At 48.4% G+C, this 23972-nt stretch overlaps 1 protein-coding gene and 1 pseudogene across 10 annotated transcripts in view; one reads left to right on the top strand and one right to left on the bottom strand.

Moving 5' to 3' along the window:
* The window catches only part of CACNA1C (calcium voltage-gated channel subunit alpha1 C), a 641635-nt gene that overhangs the window by 473919 nt on the left and 143744 nt on the right, over window positions 1-23972 (bottom strand). The window lies entirely within an intron of this gene.
* LOC132020839 (large ribosomal subunit protein P1-like) lies at window positions 14224-14551 on the top strand (annotated as a pseudogene).

The following is a 23972-nucleotide window of genomic DNA, read 5'->3' as shown; positions in this document are numbered from 1 at the left end:
ATACTGATGTCCATGAGGCACCTGGGTGGTTCAGTGGGTTGGGTTTCTGCCTTCGGCTCAGGTCATGATCTCAGGTCCTGATCTCAGTGGTCCTCAGGGGATTGAGCCCCACATCAGGCTCTCTGCTCGGCGGGGAGCCTGGTTCCTCCCACCCCCTGCCTGCCTCTCTGCCTACTTGTGATGTCTCTCTGTGTGTGTGTCAAATGAATAAATAAAATCTTTAAAAAAAATACTGATGTTCAGGCCCAGCTGAAGACGTTTGAATCCCAATTTCTGGGTTAGGCAGAGGATGTCTTTTTAAATCTTCCCCCTCCCCAATTATTCTGCGGAAGAACCACTGCTGTAAACTCTCTTCTTTGGGGGCCCCTTCTCTTTCCTTACAAAATCTCTTCCCTGTGAAGAATTCCTTTTTCCAGTCTAAAGTGGAAAGGGTTTGCTGGCCAGCCAACCACCCTAGTCATTTGCCTGGTTACAGCTCAGCCTGAAAGCCTCACTGCACAGCTCTGCCTCCTTCAGTGCAAGCCTTTTCTAACTGCACAAAAAGAATGCACCTCTTTCTTGGAAGGAATGTCGATATGTGTAAGCAGGTAAGGAGGCATCTCGGGCTAACTCAGTCCTTAAGGGAATTATAATCTAGTCCTTTTAAGGCAGCTGGAACAGGAAGAGAGAGAGAGAGCGAAGATGGGGTCCCAGACCCCCTCCAGGCCAGGAAGAAGCCTGCTGATGAGGCTGGTTCCTTGGAGGGGAGCCAGGCTGGACTCACTGGAGGAGACAGAGGACCTGGGCCATGCTCACATTCCTGTGACCCTAAAACACCCCCAGGCCCTGGCTTCCCCCCATTCTCACCCAGGATTCCTAGGTACTTCCTTTGGTGTGCCTGGTTCTATATTCAATCATTTTCCTTCGGTAACAAGCCTGCTAGGAGGCATCATCTCTCCCGCTCAGTTCTCAACAATAGAGGGTATCGCTAAAAGGGGAGCATCGTGACTTCACCAAGAAGATGAGTGCTTAACATCTCAGTCAGAAGCTTCACAACAAAAGTAGCCGTGGCAGGACATACCCTAGGAGAGTTTCACCCTTTGCTGCTCCCCCACAGGGCTTTCCTCTCCCAGCAGGCAGACCTGAGCCTCTAAAGTCCTTCACACCTCACCTTGGGGCTCTTCTGCCCTTTCGGGGAAAGCCCTCCAAATAGGATGTTGGAAGACCATCCAGGCTGCAGTCCCAGCAGCAGCTTCATGCTCCCCAGGACTGGCCCTCCGGAGACCTGAGAACCGAGCCTTTTGGAGGGCCTGCCTCTAAAGGGCTGGGACAGGTCTGGATGCCAATGGGCAGGTGAGCTCTGCTCCGGGGGCCGTTCCTCCATCCACATGCTGGGATGGGAGATAGCAACCAGAGCAGGAGTTCCAAGGAGAGAATGAGTGTGAGCTAGTGGAGGCAGAGTGCCTGCAGAATGCCCACAAAGCGGGGCGGTGAGGGGAGGAAGGGTGGTCCCAGCAGTGGGAGAGGGGTTGGGATATGAGGTAGCCCGGCCTCGCGGGAAGGGAGAGGCCGCTCTGCCTAGGGGGCGGGACCTACCTGGGTGTGGCTGGGATCTGGGAAGAGCAAGCCGACCACTGACCACTGAACTCTTCTCTGCCCTCTCAGGCGTGCTGGCCCCCCAAAGTCCTTGGCACCGAGAGAGCTGATTAGACTCTATCCTAAGAGGTGTGCGAGCTCATGGAAGGGAACAGAGGGGAAGTGTGAGGGGTAAGGAGAATGAAGACCTACAAAAAGCAGACTGAAGCCGAAGCTGGGGAGCTCAGATCGGGAAGTCTCTGACCTCTCTCTGACTGGGAAACCCAAAATAAGCATTTGCCTATCTTATGCAGCAAATTCTGGTGGAGTGTGTACTACGCATTAGCAGGGAAGTGCTCCCACATCGTCTCCAGGTTTCCGTGCCCCTTGACTCGTGACTTCCCACTGGCTGGGTGCTCAGACCCAGAGGACTCCCTCTGCGACATCAGAAGGAGGCGGGAGGACAGACCCTGAACATGACCTGTATCACTTCTTCAGTACCTGTTTTAGGTGGGGGCTGGATAACTGCACATTTTATGGGAAAAGAGACAGAAGCAGAGACAAGCAGAGATGGAGTTTAAACGAACCTCACACATCAATAAAAGCTGTTTGCTAAGCAGAAGCGTCTGGCCATGGATAAAGCCAGGCCTGCAGGAGCAGGGAAGGCAGGCCGGACAGGGGGACTGCTCAGCAATGTCATCGCCACAGGAAGGGGTACCGGTCACTGGCAGGGAGCGAGCTCCTGAAGCCCAGGCCTGTGGCTGAGACCCACTTCTGAGCGTGTTTACATAAGAGAAGGAGCACAGTGTAACCAAAAGGGCATAGGGATGTGGACACAGATGGATGGACTCAGGTTCATTTTTAGCTCGGTGACTTTGGATTTCAGCTTCGTAACAGGTGAAGAGAAAAAAATGGCTGAGGGATTCAAGAGAATCCTGGTATTATCATCCTGGTGATACTCAGTAACAGAAAACTGTTACTATTAACTTGCTGCTTTCTTAAGCTTCTACCACAGTTATTCACGAGTTTATTTACCTAGAATAAAAACCCAATAAAACTTGTCAGTTGGCTGTTGGAAGTGATTGAGGTCACTTCTCGTTGACTGTGTACTGATACGGAGCGACTTCCCGAGGCCAGTCAAATTGGGGGAAAAACAATTCAGGACAGAATGTGTGAGTGCTCGCATCAGGGCTGAAGAAGTCAGTACACAGCTCCATGTTCTCTGACGCGTAGATCTCCTTGCAGGGATAGGCCCTGGAGGCGAGGAGCGAGGAAGGAGAGAGACTTTTCACAGTATGCTTGTCTGTGTATTTTTTATTTTGTGCAATGTGATTCTGCTACTACTTTAAAAAAAAAAAAACATGGAATAATTTACTTAGAAGAACTCTGAGGGGGAAAAAAGGTGGAGGTGTTACAAGGCGCTGAAAGTTCTGGGTGAGCCAGGGGGAGTAAAGGCGGGGGGCACGCTTCGTGGCCCAGTGGAGATGCCGTCGCTGAGGACCCTGAGAACAGTCCAGGGCCGTGGAGAGGTGGCTGTGAAGAGTGTGGATTCCATCGCTCATGATAGAGCTGTGCCGGGCCAACCTCAAGACAAGCTGTACCGGCCGCAAGCCATCTCCCTGGAGGAAACGCTTCATCATGATTCCAACATTCTGGTTCACACAGCACCTTTTATCCAAGGAGCGCAAGGTGCTCCTGCACACCCATGAGGCCCCAAAGTCACCCGCAGGAGAGGAGGCAGCTCTCCACAGCTGCGAGGACGGTGTCCCTGAGAGTCCTGGAGGGTAGGTGCCACCAAGCTCACTGGGCCGAGGCTCCCCACTGAAGTCTGTCGCTTCCAGCGATGTCCAGTTCCACCTCTCCTGCCTCAGTTTCCCTCTTTGCAATTTGAGAATATGAACGGTACTTATTTCACAAGGTTAGTGTGAAGATTAAATAATGGCCAGAGTAATAACTAATATTTATTGAACCATTGTTTTATGCCAGACACTGCTTTAAGCCACCTATCCCATATTTACCTGATGCTTATCCTGAATTCATAAGTGAGGGAGCTAAGGCACAGAGAGGTGCAGGCAGCCACCCGCATGACAGAACCAGGTGGGGGGGGGACCCGAACACTTCACACACATCCCTGTTCAGTAGGCTGACATGGAGGGTGGCCTAGAGATGGAAACACTGAGGCACAAAGAGGCTGCTGACTCTGCTGCTCTTTTTCACATATGACCTTAAGGCCACAGATGACGACCTCTATCAACAGATGTCAGGGAAACTGAGAGAAGAGGTAAGGTGGCATCACTCCTTCTCAGCCTGAAAAGTCTTGTGGATTGTAAGGCCCTGGTTCCCTCGAGACTAGCAACAATCTCCCCTCCCTTCAGGACCCGGGATTCAGAGCCTTGCTGACCAACTGCTGAGAAGGTGCCAGAAAAACCTGCCCAAATCCCAAGGTGCCTAGAACCTGAGAAAACTGGTTATGGTTCAAAAGCCTATGGCTGCCACTGAAAAATGTACAGGGAGGGAGGCCGATGAGAGGAGGGGCTTCGTGCAAAGCCAGCAAGCCCATCTGTAAATAGAGACTACGTTAGGAATGTGTAAGCAACACCATAAATCCCTCATCAGCTGCCTCCCTTCCTCTCCTTCACGGACAGGGCCTGGGAGGCCTTCTGCAGAGAAGGGAGGCTGGCAATCGGCCTCTGATGGCCAGAAAGATAGCTCCACGCCGAGTGTCTGTCACCGAACACAGGGTAAAACAGACACACAGAGAGCTTCACTCATTAACATTGGCGTTGCCATGACAATGAGCTGTTGCCAGGTAGCAGCGAACTAGGAGAAGAGTGAGAATTAGCAAAGCCTAAAAATAAAGCCGTTATGTTTCTTCCCCCGTCTAGATGTCCATGTGTAACAGGCAATAATCTCGCCTCCGCCTCGGCCCGACCCTCTCCCGAGCCGGCCCCCACTGCTCCCCGCCTGGCAGCCCACAGGAGGCGGCGCCCCACCTCCATGCCAGGGGCCCAGGAGCACCCCTCCCTAGCCGAGCGTGCAGAGGGCACCTGTAGACAGGTGAGGACTTACACCTGGAGGCCGGCTAATAAGCAGCACTGGAGAAAGCCTCAGCACAAAAGCCAAGGGGCATTTTCCCCTCCTCTGGAGGTCAGCCCGGACTCCAAAAGGAAGCTGGGCCCTCTCTGGGCTGTCACACACGCGCCCGACTCCCTGTCTTGGAATGAATGGGAAGTGGCCGGTGCCCTGTCCTAACTGACCATTTCTATCTTGGAACATAAATCAGTAAGCCTCAGCTCCAGAGGGTTCTGTGGAAGTCAGGAGCCCGGGGTGGGCAGCATGAGTGGGTCATGGTTTCCTTTCTAACTGTCATCCCACCACTGAAAGAGCCATCATCACACGAATTCCAAAAGGGAAGATAGCATAAGGATAAAAATCATGGAGCAATTTGTAAACTGCTCCAAGGGACAGGTAGTGGAATTATTTTCAGGGTCTTCTGGTCTGGCTCTGGGAGCAGAGGAGAAAATTCAAGTGTCTGGCGGTTACAGGTTTCCTTTGTTCGTCTCTCCCATCAGACCCTAAGCTCCACAAAGGCAGAAATCACACCAAACTGTTCGCTCTCATAACCTTAGCATCTGCTGCCATCCCAGACACACAGTCTGCACACAACACACACACAGTGTGGGGAAAAAGAGGGAGCACGGAAGGAGCACGGCCTCAAACACGGCAGGGACAGCATTCCGAGTAAACGGCAAAGATATTAACAGTAATAATACATGACCTAGCTAAAACACCTCTCTTTCTATAAAATTCTAAGCTCTGCCTTCTAAGAACCAAATCCTACTCTCTATCCAGGTCTCTAGTCTTAAAAAAAAAAAAAAAAAAAAGATTTATCACATATACAAGTTTCTCATGCTTTAAGCAGATCCAATAAATTAAAATCCAGTATTCTGTAAGTATAATTTGTTTAATTCAGGTAGTATGTGCTAATTCAAATCTCTACTTCAAGTGAAGCGAACAGCAACAACTAAATCTGTGGTTTCTTTCCTTCCCCCAAACTCACCCTTGAGTTCTCTCCCTTCACCATGGTGGACATGCACTCAGCGAATGCAGACAGTAACTAACTTTAATATCAGTGCAAGAAGTATGTACTTAAGCTAAAGTCATTATTTCTTTCACCATCACCCCATAAAAATATACGACCCAGAACAGAACATAAACATTATTTCTTGGTTCTTCGACTGTTCTGGATTATCTAGCCATTAATCCAAATGCCAGTTCCTGCCTCTGGTCCCCCAAGCTTGTGCAAATAACATAAAGGTAGCAGAAAGAATGACAAGTAAAAGAAGGAGCAGAACAACTGGGGATTTGAGAGCGAGTCCCATTGATCATCCCACTCCCCATCCCAACCTCTGAGCAAGGCCAAACCTGTATGAATTAACTTATGCTCTTGAAAGAATGAGAATCAGCAGGTAAGTAACAGTGACGCTCGTGATGGCTGTATTTCAACAAAACTCCAGAGAGCTTCATATTCTTACGAAACTACAGCCACAGTAGCCATCAAGTCTGCTTTTAGCATTGTCTCTAGAGATGTTGAAGTTCATCGTCACATTCCTTCTGTTCCAAAGTCAGACACCCAGGCTTCTAGTAGGGGGACCATGTACCCACAGGGCCTGACATTCTTGTGGCCAGGCACAGTGCAGACCAGTCCAAAAATGCTACTGGAGCGCAGTTTCTACAAGTATAAGAAAGTGGGGTAGCATTCTGGGAGCTGCAGAATCCCAAACTATAAGTGGCCCTGGCTTGAAGGCCTGGGGAGGGCTGCTAAATCAGCAAGATCTGCCTGATAGACCGCTCCTGGTGCCGAAGCTGAGGGCACCTGCGTGCTGACGTGCACCTGGACCCCTGGGTTTTCAGCAGGTCCTTCACTTGACTGCAAAACAAGTGGAAAGTCAGGCCTAACACTGACTGGAAAATAGGGCCTTTTTGAAAGCTTCATGTTCCCTTCTGCTAAAAGGTACCCAAGAGACGGTTCTCACCATCACTACACAACCACGCTGACACATAAGATCCCAGCCGGTGCTTGTTACCCATCCACATACCTTCTTCCTTCCATATGGCACAAAATAACCAGTTACAGCTGCAGCTTCCAATGGGAAGGGGCTATTGAACTGATGGAGATGACAAGGCAGCCGACTCCAATGTGCCCCAAGTAGAAGCCGGAGCACGGTGCTGGACACTTCACAAGTGACCAAGAAACAGACATTGAATGGTTGAACCAGTGAACGAAAAAGCCAACCTAATGCGTTTCCCCCTAATACACTTGAATTACTGGGATGCTGCCAAACAGAGAAACTTGGCCCAGTTCTCTGAGATCCCACCAGTCTACAGTTGATCACCTCTGCCCATCACTGCCTTTGAGATCACAGGCACCAGGACCAAATGTCATCGCCAGCCCCATGAGGACTGTGTTGGGATCCAGCCCTAAACTTGAATGCCTTGCTCCTCCTCATCTCCCTAGACTTCCGAATCGAGGCAGCCCGGCCTTCCTCATACGAAAGGAAAGCAAGACGAGCCACCTGCATGCTCTCAGAGAAGGACAGCATAAACCCGAACGCTGCTGTTATTAGCAATATCGCCAACATCTCACTTGGGACACGCTTTCATATATCCCTACTTCCCTCTCCCACAAAGAGTTTGTAGTTTCCAGCATGGCCCTGGGGAAATGGATCTCTGAGAATGACCCAAATGAAACTGTGGAAACATGGGTAAGACCCCAACTGCACTAGCCACTCCCCCCAGATGTTCTGTTGCAAGAACGGTCTGATAAAAATAAAATCACACCAAGCTGAAGATCGGATTCCTCTCCCTGCCCTTCCTTCCTTCCTGCAACAGATAAACTTGTTTTCTTACTTTGCATTTGCCATTTTTAGAAATGGGTTAAAAGTGAAATGCAAGCCTCTCCTAGAGGAAAGGATAAGGATATCAGTCAGTCTCTCTCTCTCTCTCCCGGCTCTCTCTTCTCTCTCTGTCTCCTCTCTGGCATGTGTTACTAAATTTTATATAGCTTGACTTGCTGCATCTCTGATATGAGCTGCTTATACACAACATAACCAGACACATATTTTTAAGAGTACGCATCACTTAAAATAACTGGATTTTAAACCTTCTGATGTTAGATGAGAATGTGGTTGGAGGACTGGATGGGTCTTGGCTCTTGAGAAAGCAAGGCAATTAGTGTTTTAAAGAAATGGATGAGTAACCTTTCAGGAGGCCACCGACTGAAATGTAGAAAAATCTGACCTGTTTTTGTCCCAGCAGACCCCCTTGGAAAGTAGAAATATCCTTCCGTGATGGTTTCCAGAGATGAGTTTTCTGAAGCTCAAGACAGTTATTTTAAACTTCAGCTCCCTTAAACCGTATTTCTGGAATATAATTAGCAATTCTTTATTCTTGGCCAAACAACTGCTAATAGAACACTGTGTTGTATGGTGGTACAAGCCAGTTAAGAATCTTATGAAACAATGCCCAAGATACAGAGTGGCACAGACACCCTTCTCTCTGTCTCCTTCTCTCTTTCTGTCTCCCTGTCTCTTTCTCTCTTTCTCTCGGATACAAGTAGGCACACAGATGGAACACCATTTGTCTTCCCAGAACCATCAAATTTCAGGCACGTGATGACTCCTTCCAGTGAATTTCTTATGATTACAACCATCGACGGACCATTTCCGACTGTTTGTTTGTTGGTTGGTTCATGAGAATTATTGATATTTAGGTTGTTTTTGTTTTTGTCTTTGTTTTTCATTTTGTTTTGTTTTGTTTTTACCATACTGATAGATAGAATTGGTGCTTACAAAATTTTTAAAGGTATTTGATTACTGTGTTTAGGAAAACAATTCTAACAATAATACACCCCAGATCAAGACTTCAGTGGGGTAGAGTGTGATTGGTTGCTTCTCACTGAAAGGCCTAAGGACCAGGGAGCAATATTTAAAAATCGCTCACTTGTCAGAATGGATACCACAAGCCAGGAGAGCTGGCCCAGGGCTCTGACGCCCTCTGCCCTGCTAGACATAGATCTTCTATTTACTGGATGAAGGGGTCTGAGGCAGGGGCCTCAGGTGGTGGGGGCACTTGGATTAGAGTAACTCAAATGCTCAGAGTAGTTGGAAAAGGAATCACGTTTCTCCAGTATTTCTATGTGTGGGGGGTAGGGGGAGAGAGAGTGGTAATCAGGCTCTAAGACCTTCGGGTTAAGCCAGCTAAAACCACCTCAAAAAAATACAAAAACAAAAACAAAACAAAACAAAAAACCAGCAACAACAAAAACTCCCCAAACCAAGCTATTTGTTATGGGAGAAACATGGTTTTTTTTCTGGGGTGGGGTGAGGAGAGGGAGATAGCCTGACTTCATTGGCTGACTCACGCCACGGGCTCCAATTTGGGCTGATCTTTCACTACTAGGTACAGTAAGTACCAACTAATTATGACATATCAGACACTCCATATTGGTTGGTAAATGGCCATTTCCCTGAGTTTCCCAAATGCCCTGCACCATCAGGCCCCCCAGATCCTCCCTTAAATCCACTAAACAGAGGGTTAATGCCAGCCAGGGCAGAAGGCTCCAGAACCCTGCAGCAGCTCTCCTAGCCATGGTATGCATTCTGATGAGTGCTGTTGAACCAGCCATTAGTAACATGTGCAGCCCTAGTCATGCTCTGGCCTTCAGACCATCTCCACCATCACAGCTATCCTGGGCAAAGCCACGCTGACCCCTCGGGCGCACGTCACCTCCCCTCTTGTGAACAGTGCTCTATCCAGCTGTTCCTCCCTTTCAGCATGTTGTAACTGTTGCATTTGCATTATGCTGTGTGTGTGTGTGTGTGTGTGTGTGTGTGTGTGTTCAATGTACATGTCTTCTCATCCACCTCCATAAAGAGATTAGAGGCTGGCATCACACAATGTTTTATATTTTTTGGCTTACCACTTTATACTTAACACAGTACCTGGTGCATTATAGGTATCTGAGGAATGTTCATTGGAAGAAACTTCTAACGCCTTGACATTCCAACAGCTATGCCCTATAAGTTGATTCCTATCCTAACCAAGCCCTGCCAGTCTCAAAGCTCCCGCAGGTCTAGTTCCCCCCCATGAAGCCTCTCCAGATTCTCCCCGAACCCAAGGGATTCTGTTTTTTCTAATCCCTACAGAATCAACAGGCCAGACTGCACACTCCAACACCTAATTTAACTGTATACCATCTTATATTACGTTCCTTATGAGAAAGTTCCATTCTTGTTGTTTGTCTTATCACTCCGACTAGACTATACATTCTTTGAAGATAAGGACCACATGGGAAAAGGCACATTCTGGTAATCCGTTTCTGAAAGTCAGATGTTCTGTGGGAAATAGTAACCTATTTCCCATTATTTTAAATAGGAAAAATTATAATGTGCCGTATTACATCAACCCCAAGCCAAAATATATTATAATGTATTTCCTAAAATGTAAGCAAAATACATACAGCACATAACTATCATATGAACGATCACATTAGGATGGAAAGTGTTTAAAATAACACTTCCCGATCTCTCAGTTGAACGTGCAGAAGTCTGTCACCTGGTTTCTCCCAGAGCCTTAAAAGGGCCCAAATGAATGACCTCCTTCTAGGTCAGGGAAAGGGAAAGGAAGACCATGTTGGGGGAGGGGGGTTGTTAGGGGCTGGAAAAGCAGTCTGGTCTACCTCGCTATTCTGGCTTTAAATATCTCCACTGGCTTTGAATATCTCCAACACATGCGGCCAAGACTCCTCCCATGGGGCATGGATGAATGTTCCTTTGATATAGTCAGATGCCCCTCTTAGCACCCAAAACAGCCCCAAAGCCCATTCCCTTTATTAGCAATCAGTGGTTCAACAAAACACCTACAAATGCTTCCCATGTTCCACCAATTGTATTTGAAAGATAACTTGATACTCTTCTTTAAAATGTTATATTGAGTTTAAGGGATGTCAATATACACTTTTCCTATATAAACATCAACTGAAAATCACGGTATTCAGAGCCATGTATAAAATATGAAACAGGGGTATTAGAAACAAAGCTACATTCCCACAGGAATATGTTAACGGGAGAGACATTCTATAGGAGACACCTGTTTCTTCCGAACCCTTACCACCCCTAGCACAATGATGGGCACATGCCCAGGGCACAACAGGTACCTAAGGACAGAGAGGTAGTGTATCTGGTCATTGACTACAGAAATAAGAGGAGACCGGGTTGGAGAGCAGGAGAAATCTTAAATGGGCCATGTTGGCTACTCAAAAAGAGAAAAACAACTAAGAACCAACACTCACTGGACACGTGTCAGCTCACTGAATATTCATGACACCCCAGAGAGGGAGCTACCATCAGCCGCATTTTACAGGTGAAAATACAGACTGCATAAACAACGTGGCTAAGAGCCCCACGACAGGTCTGTGGTGGAATCTAGAATCCCAGGCGGGCTTAAGGGCTAATAAGCCTGAGCCCTTTGCTCCATCCATAGCACCTGCTCCCAGATCAGAAGCATGCTCAACCCCCAGGAGCAACCATTCTCCCAACCCCCAGTGTCGCATTTTATTTTTGAAAATACTACCCTGTGCTTCTGAAATCACTCATCTACATCGTTTAAGTTGTCAACTGGCCTTCTTCCCTCTGGCTCTCATCCCAAGGCCTGGATTCTACCGCGCATGGTGTTCCTATGGAGGCACTGGTTCTCAAGGGGGCTGCTTGCTTTACACAGAGAAGTCCCAGGTGTGCCCAGCTTGCCCTCTTGCCTCCCTGAGCACCCCAAGTCAAGGTTAATCCCCAACACAGGCCATGTACACCAAGCCCTCTGCCTACCCCCTTGTTCAAAATCAGGTCCATCCCAAGAGGAGTAGACTGTCACTATTTATTCATCCCAAAACTATTTCTTACCTGTAGACCTTGGGCTAAGTACGAGGGATACTGCGGCGGAGAGAAGGTAAGGTCCTCCAGCTCACCCAGCTACCAGGGTGACAGACAATCATACAAATAAATACATAATTGCAAATTGTTTTAAGTCCTCTAAGAGACAAGAGCAAGAGAAAAGGGCAAGACAGGGCAAGATAAAAGGTTATAACAGAAAGAGGATTTAGAATAGGAGCTTAGGGAAGACTTGTCAGATGAAGTGACAGTTAATGAGACCTGAATAGAAGGATAAGAAAGAGAAAGCCAAATTAATAGTGAGTGCCTCGGGTTGTCGGCCTCCTCCCTGTAACCACCACGACCTGTCACGTCCCAAACCCCCACCTCCACCAGCCTGTCTCCAGGTTGGGCCTGTGAGAAACCAGCCTCTCCAGGTGGCAGTGGGAGGGCACCTTGAACTTCCACACACAGAGGTCTCCCAGTTGAGTGTGTGGGAGCTTGTCACCGGGTTTCACCCAGCCCTTTACAGGGGCCCAGAAGCACGGTCAGCGGCCAAGGAAAGGGGACGGACGAGGATGCAGATAGGTTGTGGAAAACGACCCTGGCTTCGCAAACCCTACAGGACACATGGCTGAGATCCCCATCCTCTGGGAAGGGATGGATGTCCTCTGCTATGTGTGTAGAAAGTTTTAAATATACATTTGGAGAGAACTCGTCTGGTTCTGATTCATTCATAACTCATCAAATTTGTTTTGCAAACGTTGTTTGACGTCCAAGAAACTGCCAAGCCTCCCTGACCCCGCATCCCCCTTTGAAGTGGTGGGTGTGCATACGTCACATGCCGCCTGGGCACCAGAGAACAGAGCCTGGGGCTCTGCGCCCTGAGATGTGGTAAGAAGCAGACCGGCTGTGAAGGTCTTCCGGTCACAGTACCCTGCACAACCCCCTCGGACTCTGTTTAGCAAACTCTCTGGTGTGAACATGCATCCAGAACACACAAGTGAAAGGTCCATGGGTGTGCAGGGAGAAGAGGAGGGGGGGGTGATAATTAATGTTTATGTCATGTTTGCTGACTGACATGGGAACGTGTCAACAGCCAAGTGACCAAAAAGAAGCGTCCTCCTCCTCTAGAGTCAGAAAACTGCCCTAAAAACAGAGGAAAGGACAGGCTTGCACATAAGAGTAAGCCAGACTCCAGAATTCTAACATCCTAGTCGGTTCTGTGCTGAGTGGGTCTTCTCCCAGTTGTCACCATACCTGCATAGGGACTTAAGCGGGGGTGAAAGCCAAGGGTTCCAAACACCCTGCAGTGAGTGAGACTACCCCTCATGGAGAATGGTTTTGGCCTGAGCACCCTGCTCTGAACGAAGCTCCTAGAAGGGGAAGAAGGCGAGGCAGGGGCCCTGGGGAAGGACAGCTCAGGGATGGGATTGTAGACATTATTGCTTATGCCACCTTCTTGGTAGTAGCATGTTGCTTCCCTGACCTGATGGTCTGAAGGGTCCAGAGGCACGTGTGTCTCGCTTTAAACAGCATGCAGTGTGCAAGTCAAGTCACTTTCTAAATACACCCGTAGGTACTCCAGGATAAAAACGCTAACTACTCCTCTTCAGGAACCCTCTGATGATTTTTATCTGCGTGGAAAAAAACAAAAAACAAAACTTTTGTAGTACAAATAGGCTTTCTAGCCTTCTGTGATGGGGCACTTACAGATACAAGGCATCTCCTTATGGAGAAGAGAAGTCTACCTGGATAGCGGGCAGCGGGGGACTGTGTCAGACACATGCCTTCATCTCCGGGGCCTGGAGCATTCTCAGGGCCTGTGGCCCGTTATCCAGGAGCCTCAGCTTGCCCTCTGCTTACAGAGAAGACAAAAGAGCTCGTCCTATACTCACAAAACATGTTTGGATCAAATGAAGGGTGTAAGGATGGTGTCAGATGGGACGTTTTCCCACGTGAAGCAAGATCCCTTCCTCTTCTCTGCCGTGGCTGCCGAAACCGTTGTGCCTTCCCAGATGAAGAAGGCTGGCAAGGCTCTGGTGTGCTTTCCAAGGACCAAGGAGAGAACTGAAATTCTCCTACTCCCAAAATAATTCTCATGCTGTTAATAAGTGCTTGGAATGTCTTAAATGATTCAAGAGATGACTTAAAATATGAAATATCTAATATTCATGCTGGCTATAAATGACTGCTATCTAGGTCTTTAGTTCTTGGGCGAGTTTTAACAGGGAGAGAAGCTTGAAAGTGCACAATAGCACTGATTCTCTGGAAGGCAAGGAGTCCAAGCACCATGAAAGTAGGGAAAAGACATGAAATGAGACATAAGGCATTACAGGCATGCTCAGCTAAACTGGCTATGGGACGCAGGGCAGGTCCCTCCCAGCAGGAGCCTCAGTTTCCTTATTTGTAAAATGGAAAGTTTGAGCTGCATGTTCTTAAAGGCCTTCTGACTCTAAAGTCCTGTCAGCCAACCCAATGATCAAAAGCAGGGACTCCACCTTGTCCAGCTCAGGCAAGGAGAAGCAGAGGCCCAAGATCAACAATGAGTCATTTCTGTAATCATTGTAACTTAAAAGAGAAAAACAACACATATTTTTACATATGACAAGAGATTCAAAAAATATAAATGGTTAGTATCACCTTTCCTCAGTTGCTGCGAGGGCGCTCGGTTTTTCTGAGGGAGCTAAGGCCACACTGGGGTGAGGTGCTCGCTCTATCCACAGACCAGCAGCGTGCCCACACCATGGCCTCCTTCTCGGAGTAAGCCTCCATCTACTCGGCCCTCATCCTGCCTAACAATGAGGTGACAGTCACGGAAGATAAGATCAATGTCCTCACTAAAGCAGTGGGTTAACGTGTGGAATATTTTTGGCCAGGCTTGTCTGCGGGGGCCCAGGCCAATGTCAACATCAAGATCCTCAGCAGCAAGGTAGAGGCTAGGGGGATCTACACCAGCAGGAGATCCCGCTCCCCCCTCCACAGCTACCCCAACTGAGGAGAAGGAGCTAGAAACAAAGGAAGAAGAATCGGAAGAGTTTGGTGATGACATAGGCTTTGGTCCTTTTGACTAAATGTGTTCAGTAAAAAGCTGAACTCTTGGGGCACTTTGGGCTGCTCCGCTGGTTAAGCGGCCGCCTCCTTGATTTCTGCTCAGGTCATGATCTCAGGCTTATGGGCTCGAGCCTGCATCCTCACTGGGCTCCGTGCTTAGCGGGGAGTCTTCTTGTCCCTCCGCCCCTCTCCTTGCTCCTGCTCTCTCTCTCACTCATAAATGAATAAATCTTAAAAACAAAAACACTGAACTCTTCAACTAAATAAATGGGTGGACAGTACTCTCTGAGTCCAGGAAGACTGATGGATGAAGCTGACATCACTGGCTCCCCAAAAGCCATTGTTCCTTCTGCCTGGCTGGAAAGGCCCAGATTCTGTTTGGTTGTGACCCCCTCTTCCCATCATGGAGGGAAGCCCTAATTCATCTCAACGGGTCAACATAATCTCACTCTCCTGGCTAAAGGGACATTTGACCAACTCTTGGCCAATGAGACATGGCAGAGTCTGCTGGACACTTCTGGGAAAACTTCCTTGCTCCTAAGAGACACCCAGGGGAGAGAGGCCTCCAGTCCCCTGGGCTGTCTGAAATGGCTGTGGCCGTCTTATGACGTTAGGGGAGCTCTCTGCGGATGGAGCTGCCACGTTGAAGATGACCGAGCAGGAGGGACCAGAAGGATCCACACCTCAGGAGATGACAGGCATGATGTGGTGAAGGAACAAACTGGAGACACCTGGCAGAGGTCAGAGGGGACAAACTCCCAGCAAGTATCGGGAGAAATGCCTTTATGCAGCCAATACTTAATTTACAAGAGCTAAAATACTTCCTTCGGGAAAATTTTAGAAAAGAGTTTTAAGTGGTAGCTTATGATATATGCTTAAGAACATTTAAGAGTACCTCAAAATTCGTCCCTCATTGTGAAAACTAAGAATCACATAAAATAAATGTGCTGCTCTGCACGTCACCTTCTGATGGCCTTGTCAAAATGAATGCCAGCCCCAGCAGCCAGGTCGGCAGGGCTGAGCCGGCAGGTCCTCTGTCCTTTCCCCTTCATTCCAGGACCCCTTGTCTGACCCCCCCCCCCCCACAGAGAGCCCCACCCTCGTGCTTCGGGAGATCTGCGGAGTAGAAAATGAAGACTTTCTATCAAAGACGCTGTACGATTTCACCTTTTCTACCAAGTTCAGTTTGATTTCTGTTTCTTTTTTTCTTTTTTTTTTTTAATAAAGATTTTTATTTATTTATTTAACAGAGAGAGATCACAAGTAGGCAGAGAGGCAAACAGAGAGAGAGGAAGGGAAGCAGGCTCCCTGCTGAGCAGAGAGCCCAATGCAGGGCTTAATCCCAGGACCCCAGGATCATGACCTGAGCTGAAGGCAGAGGTTTAACCCACTGAGCCACCCAGGTGCCCCAATTTCTGTTTCTTAAACCTGAAGTCTTCATAATTCGGTAATGGGGGAACTCAGTGACGCCACGAGCACCTTCCAGGCACATACAGGGCCTATAGTATCTGGAGTCCTAAGGAATCGTGAAATGGGGAGTCATCCTCGTGCCTGAGGAACACGTCCAGTAGCCTCGGAGGGGAGGCCTTTGGTTCGGTGGAGAGCAGCATACCTTGAGGCTTCCTCAGAAGCCACTTCCTTGGGGGAAGGGAGAGGAGGCAGGGAGACAGCCAGACAGCTCCCCAGCTGCCTTCAAAGATGCTTTTGGCTGAACTGCCGTATCAGAGTGTTTTGTCCTAAAGGATGAAGGCACAAACACCAGCACTTTCCTTCCTGAGGGTGCCCTACCCACCTGCCTCAGCCGTGGGTGCGCGCCTGCGCAGCCTGGAAAGGTAACTCGGGGTCCTCTCCAGGCCGTGGCCAGCACTCAAATGTCAAGGCCATCCCACCCTCTGGGGCAGGCAAACCACATAATGACAGGAGATCATTTCCATACAAGGGCCTTCCGGTGGTGAAAATTCATTTAGGAGGAAATAAATTTGAATTGAATTTACTAAAGCCAGAAAACATAAATCAGGGAACATTCCTAATGAAACTGCAGCATGGTTTGGAAACGATCTTCAAGTTGCATTTCAAGATACAGGTTTGTTTCTGCACTGAGCTGATCACTCGGGTGGCGATTTACGGAAGCCCGGGTCCTACTAACGGGTCCTCAGAGTGTCAGATTTTGAAAATAATAAAAATGCAGTTCAGTTTGGTGCTTCTGGTTTAAAAATTAGTCACCCTCCAGTTTGGTCCTATTCAATCACTGCTTTAAATGTAGGAAAACTTCAGTTATCTGAATGTTTTTGGAGGAAGAGGCAGGAGGAAAGTCTTCTCTAAATTGATGAAAAAAATCCAAATGGTTGATTTTAGAAAAATGGTTCTAGTACTTGTAGTATTGAACATATAATAAGCTAAGATTTAAATGAACACTAATAAGTAAAATTGAGTTAGTCACTGAAAAATTACAATCCATAATAAGCCTTTATTACATAATAATGAATTACATTATATCACTGAGTCTTAATTTTTTAAATTAATGGGAAACACAGTCTGTGTCAGAATTCCTGGGGTACAATTTGAATATAAGTTACACAGCATTCAGGATTTAATTGGGCATTTCCAATGGTCAGTGAGTAGCTTTAGTAAATGCACAATGCAGGGAGGCAGGAGAGGGAAAGAGGGGAAGAAGGAAGAGCGAGAGGAGGAAAGAGGACGACAGGGAGAAGAAGGGAGGTCAGAAGGGAAGGAGGGAGGGGGAGAGTGGAGTTGGAAGGGAAGAAAGGGAAAGAGAGAGGCGGAGAGAGGCGGAGAGAGGGGATCCACCCAGGGAAGAACAAATAAATTCTTAAGTTGGGAATCTCCATTTACATGCCTTGGTAGAGAAAAGCAGCCCAGAGAGTGGAGGGATTTAAATTTCCAAGAGCATAGTGTGCCCGGTCTGGGCTGTACTGAGGGACCTTACGGCCTGCAGTCTCCTTGTTGTGACAGCTTTAGCGTCCATCTTAGAAGAAGAACATGACGGTGCCCCTGGAGGAAGGGGTGCTTTGGGCCAGCCAGTGCCCGGCAGAAAGCCACCTCTCTGTGTACTGGTGAGCATGGGACTGCTGACCTGGAAAGGACCAGAAGCTGTTCTTCTGGGTGGGCCCGGCCCATCCATTCTGAACCAGAAGGTAAGCCGCCAATGGCTTCTGTCCTGCTCAAAACTACAGAAGCCCTTGAGTCTTCCCTGCCTGCAACCCACCTTGCTCCTATCGGCTCGGGACCTGCTGGTCCACATGATATTTAGAACAGAAGACCCAGAAAGAAATGCTGACAGGAGACCCTAAGGGCTACACATACAAGAACCTCAACAGTACTGCTCTCCTCGCTGCTTCCCCGACCGAGATCCACCATCTCCGGGAACCTCTTGCTCCTTCCTCACTTCCCTCTTATCAGAGTCAAGATTCATCAGACATCCTGCTTTTACACTTCAGTGCAAATGTGTTTATGTTCTGGCTGGGACTGCTGACGGCCTTTCAAACTTGGTTCAAGACAAAGAGTCTATAAGTGCAATTCTATACTCCTGATTTGCAGAAATATTATTTTCTGTTATGATTCATGGTAATAGGGAGTGTTGCGGCTGTGGTGTGGGTTAAGCAGGCCAGCCTGGAAATCTAAATGGCATTTACAATTTTCTACTTTTAAAACGCCAACCTAACAATGAATAAAGGAGCAGTTCAAAAACTGGGGACTGTCTATAAATGATTTGGGGGTGAAAAACTCAACATCTCTTACCAATGGGACTCCATGCAGACTTTCCCTACATCTAAGCTAGGAAATCTCGATTATCCTTTATCCAGGTTTATCAACTGAGAAGTAGCAAAGAACCCTGGATTCATTAATTCCTGCTAAGAGGGTGGTTAACTGTAGAGTGAGCTAGCAAATCACAGGTGTTTGGGGTAGATGGACAAGAGGAGTTTCCTGAAGCAACAGGGCTCTGGACTCCTTGTCCTGACTATACTGCATTCAGTCAGGCTGCAGATGAGCCATCAGAAGAGACGCTGAAAGAGTCTTCTTACTAGTTCCATATTCAAAAGAAAGCCCTACTCTAGCACTGCCTGCTCTTGCAGACACAAGTACCACGGAGGGCACAGCTGGGGGCCCACCTAATCTGAATTCTCTGGGAGCTTGGGCCATATGGCCTCCAAGGTCTCTCTCTTCTAAGGGCTGGGAGCCCCACAGACACAGAATGAAGGGGTGAGCTAAGTGGTGCTGAGGACCCCTGCTAACCTGTCGCACAAGTTTCTGAGTTCAGGGCTAAAAGGAGGACCCTTACCAACTTGACATTCATTATCTCCAGCAGGCTTGGACTGCAGTGTAGAAAATCGATGGATAGTCCCGTGGCTCCCTAAGCACTACATCCCCATTCAGTTTCAGAAGTTAGCCCATCACCCCCTGCCCCTTACTCTCACCTCTACCTCCATTTCCTGTGGTAATGGTTTCATACCTTTGGCACTAACTCTGTTCATTCACTTTGTCTGAGAATAGAAAACATTTTGATAGAAGGCAAATTTTTCTTGTGACAACAATGTTTCCCAAAGGAAGCTGGCTCTGAAATGACAGAGATGTCAAATCGCAGACACGTGTAGCTGGTAACAGTCTGAAGCACATCTAAACCAATCTCATCTTTACCAAGGGGGAAACTGAGGCCCAGAGTGGCAGCAACAGTGGCACAACCACGATCCCAAGCACTGTGCTCCCTGCTGCCCATGGGAAACCATGACTTCCTAGTTCTGAGTCCCTGCCTGCACAGGGAGGGACTCACCCTGGTTCCGCTCTCAGTCATGTGATCAGGGCAGACTTGAGGACCCCCCAAGGCTTTGATATCTGCACACCCACTCTTCGTGAGTTGCTGTCTGGACTGCATGACAAAGGTATATACAACACAGAGCACAGTGCCAGGCACGTAATGACCACTACCATCATCCCTGCTAGTATCAGCAACTTAAAAACACACACATACATCTCTTCTTCCATTAAGGGGAGTGTATTTGGTTCATTTGCAAGACATCAGAACATATTCTCTGTTTTGGTAACTTGGAACTTTTCTACCAGATCACATCATAGCCAAAAAGACATCTTGGTCAGTGTTTCCTCTTGGGAATAAAGTGTCCCTAAGTGTCCTCACAGGACCTTTGTTTGGAAAGTGCTCCTACTTTCCCCAGGGGTAGAATTTTCAGATATCCCAGTGTAGGATGCAGGGTAGACCCAGAGGAGCCTGAGGGCAAGAAGCACAGGGACACTTTCCACGGGTGTTCAATGGCAGGGTCAGGATACAGGGAACAAGTGTGCCTGCGTGGGAAAAAGCAAGAGAGTCAGAGTGGGCCTTAGTGTTCACGGGCAAGAAAGTTCAGCAAATAGATGAGGCCCCAAACTCCTCCAATCACTGAAACATGGCATTCATAATGGGAAGAAAATGAGAATATCACAGAGCAGGAAAGGGGAAGGGGGGAAAAAACCGGCCAAGAAGCGCCAAAAGTGGCAAAGTGTGTCAATGAAAAGGATTTCTCAGGAAATTTCTAAGAGAAGGAACTGTCTGTGGACAGAAAGGGAGAAACGAAGCTTACCAGCACGTATGAAAAATGACTGAGGAATTCCAGTTGTCTGAAAGTTCAACATAAGTAAACAATGTGATGTGGAAGGAGAAAGGAGGAGGAAGAGGAGGAGGGAGGGGCAAGAAGGGAGAGGAGTGGGAGGGTGGAGGGAGGGACGAGGAGAAGGAAGAAGGGGGGAGGGGAGAGGAGGAGGACCAGGAGGAGGGGGGAGGAAAAGGGGAGGACAAGGAGGGAGAGGGGGTGGACAAAGAGAAGGAAGGGGGGTGGGGAGAGAAGAGAACAGGGAGCAGGGAGAGGGGGAGGAGGGAGAGGGAGAGGACCAGGAGGAGGGAGAGGGAGAGGAGGAGAGAAGGGAGGAGGGGAGAGGAGGGAGGAGGAGGAGGAAGGCAACTGGTAATCTCAGGCTACACTGATGAAAAGGAGCTGCCCTCAAGGAAGCAATAGCCTCTTGTCCCCGGGCCCGGCAGAGCTGGGGAACTGTGGGTCAAAGGCAAACAGCAGAGTTCGGATGAGGTGGCCAGCGTGGGGGGAGAGGGTGCAGGGAAGCAGATGGTCAGCCTAAGGGAGGATGACCAAGAAGCACGGGGCTGCGGTCTTTGGTATCAACAAGGATGTCCCAAGGAAGAGAGAATACATTTTCTCCCCTCCAGATGGCAAAATGAAGAGCAGCCCGTAGAAGATAAAGGAAGGCTGCTCTAAGACAAATCTTTCTTGCACCATTGCAGATATCTCCCAAATGGATTTCCATCCCCAGAGGTGTCCGGCAGAGGCTGGATGGCCCAAAGACTTGTCAAGTTCTAGACAGGAGAAGGACCGCCTGCTGGCGGGGCCCGGGACCCCACACCTCTGGGAGACTGCAGCCCTGCCAGACACTGCCAACTGCCCCCCTGGCCCGCAGCCTTCTTCCTCTACCTCTTAAAGAGCAGTGAAGGTGCAGGGCTCTCAAAACCAGCAGCCTGCTAGAGGAGTACACTGATCCCTCCAGCTTCCAGCTTGGTCAGCCACCCCCCTGGAGGATGTGTAACGCAAACCAGCTCGTCAGGTAACAAGTTTTCATGGATCCTGCAGGCAGGGCCGGTAGGCAGCAGCCTGCATGCCTGGGAGGAGAAGGCGACCTGCTACCCTCCTTGCAGGTGTGGGGTCCTAGAGCCACAAGCCCGCTTCTCCTGCAGGCGCTCTGCAAATTTAAACCCACTTGGAGCCACATCGTGAATCTTAGTAAAAAGATTTCTGCTGAAACAGACAGCTACTTAAAAATGTTCTCCTCCCATTTATATCTAATGTGCTAAGTTCTGACTTCTGAATACAGAGGATAAAGGCCCATCTCCTTGGGTAAAAGCAAAGCATGAAGCTACGGGGTCCCACTCCTCCTCTGCGTCTCCATCTCTCCCCGGAGTGCTGCGTCACTGACCACACTGCACTGTGCCTTCAAGTACCCTGTGACTCTGAGGGCGGGCGGGAAAGGACAGGACGGCTGTGTTTTAATTGAGGATCTACTATGTGCCAGGCACCACAGGACACATTTTTACCAATTATCTTATTTCTCTCAACAACCTTGCAATTGGTGTGGCAACAGTCCTGTTTAACTCATAGTGAAATTGTATCTAAGAGAAAGAAAAAGTAACTTAAAACAAAAATGAGCCCCATCTCCTTCCACCTTGAAAGCAATGGGGAAATGAATCTCTCTACCACCTCTTTTCCCTTGTCCAAGAAGGTGGGGTCAGACCCCTCTTCGATCGCCCACTACGTGGGAAGGAACGTAAGCAGATGTGCAGAAGGCGGCTCTGGGCTGAGTTCAGGGATAGGGACTAGATAGAGCCAAACTGCTCTGCATATAAAAATGGGGAGAGTGTGTTCAAGCAGTCTGGGAGCAGAAAAGGGGGAGAAGCAGAAAGGGCAAGAAATATATTAAAACCCTAAGGCCTGTGTAGGCAAAAATAGCTGAAGGGCCAAGCACAGAAATTTCAAACATTCAATATTCACATTACAATGATGTGAACTCTCTTGAGCTTCCCAAAACCTGAGTACAGGCTGATATACTCACAAAAACCTTGTGTGAGACTGGAAAGAGAGAGAGAGAGAGAATGTAAATCAAAGGGGAACACGTCCCCGTCAGGGTTTGTCCAAAGCAGGGAGAAGGGCATGGTCAGAGAGAGTGGTGGACACTGGAGACAGAGGGGGCTGGGTCACGAAGTCCCTAGGTGATGGTCACAATCTGGGAGGGGGCATGGGATGAAGGGCTGAAGCTGACACCTGGGACACACACGGACCAGGTTTGAGGTCTTATCACTGCTAATTGTGGGCCGATCTTTTAAATCCAGCTCCAGCTGAAGCCACATCCAACTTACTTCCACTTCCTTGCCCTGAAATCCTCTTCTCACAACGCTGCTCCCTCCAGGCATCCAGCACGCAGCATCTTCACCAACCAAACCCTGCGCACCCTTAGGACGCCCCTCTCCTGGAACTGCACACTCTTCCCAGAGTGAGGGAGTTGCTCCTTGCACTGAACAGACCACTGATGTTCACCAAACCTGTTTCTCCTCCACGTGAGGACAGAACCAGACCCCATCTCCCAGAACTGCATTCAAGCCAATGGAACACGCAGGAGATGGTGAGAGCCACCTCTGGGCCTGGACCTTAAAACTTTGAGTGCAAACCTCCATTCCTTTCCTTATCTCTCATCTGCCAGCCAGATTCAGGGAATCTCATCTGCCCCGGGGGGTGGCACGGCCTCAAAACAGAAGAACCCTGGGTCCCTGAGTGTCCCCTGTCACCACCCTGCCAGTCTAAGTTGGACTGTGATGTGAGAAATAAACCTTTATCCTGTTAAGCCACCGACAGCTGGGCGGTATTCGTTACAGCAAACAGGTATTCCGACAAATACACTTTCTCAAGGCTGCCACGAAATTCCTTCCCCTCTATGCCATCCTCCTTGCTGACCAGGTTATATTCCAATTTTCCACAAAAACATCTGCTTTTTCACTCTGCTGACCTCCTCAAGGAAAGGAGCTGTATTATTCTCGTTCTATGTTTTTCACACGTAGGACACAGAGTTTATTTATGTCCTCACTGAGCTTGTACAGAAGAAGGAAAAAGAAGAATGGTAGATCCCAGCTGAACTCAATATCCAGCTGGGTCTGTATTATCCTGAACATTTTTAATTAAAAAACAACAACAACAACAACAACACCAGCCCAGCTCTAGGACCAGCTCAGCCCTGGATGAAGGAAACGGAAGGGCCAGAAAACATGGCCGGGATCAGGAAGCTGACTGCTGATGAAAATTTCCTCTCTTCTGCTAGGTTCCCATTATGCAGGCATACCTTGAAATGACAAAAACCTTACCCTAGGAGAGTACGTTACGGGCTGGCAGGAATGTTTCACCGTGCTCCATCCTACAGTATTTTGAAATCTTTTGTTTAAATCGATTGGCAATGTTTAAACACACCATTTCACACAGCAGTACAATATTACTAATGAGGCAATAAGGAGTAAGACAGTGTCATTTTATGGTAATGCATCAGACACAAAGAAGCCCTCCCTCTTTCAAATAAATCTAAGATTTTACATAATCTCATTTTTAGTATAGGAAGGAGATTCCTTTCCATTAACAAAGAGTGGGCTCTGGTTAGATGTGCCACTCGCTTAATAGAGAAAGGCTAGGCATGACCCCAAAGATGCTTGTCCCGGGTTTCGCCAAAAACCTGTGCTCAACCTTGAAGCACTGGCTTTCCCCTTGATCAGAGGCGGCCACATCCGGGCCTCCTTTGTTCTCCTGTATCAGTGATCTCGAGGGATCTGTTTTCTTTTCCTGCAGTAAACCTCTTCATGTCTTTCTGAGAGGGTTTTTCTTTTTTCCTTCT

Source organism: Mustela nigripes, chromosome 6 (assembly GCF_022355385.1).
Source record: "Mustela nigripes isolate SB6536 chromosome 6, MUSNIG.SB6536, whole genome shotgun sequence".
NCBI classification, from domain to species: Eukaryota; Metazoa; Chordata; class Mammalia; order Carnivora; family Mustelidae; genus Mustela; species Mustela nigripes.
This window is presented reverse-complemented; position numbering and strand designations above follow the sequence as displayed.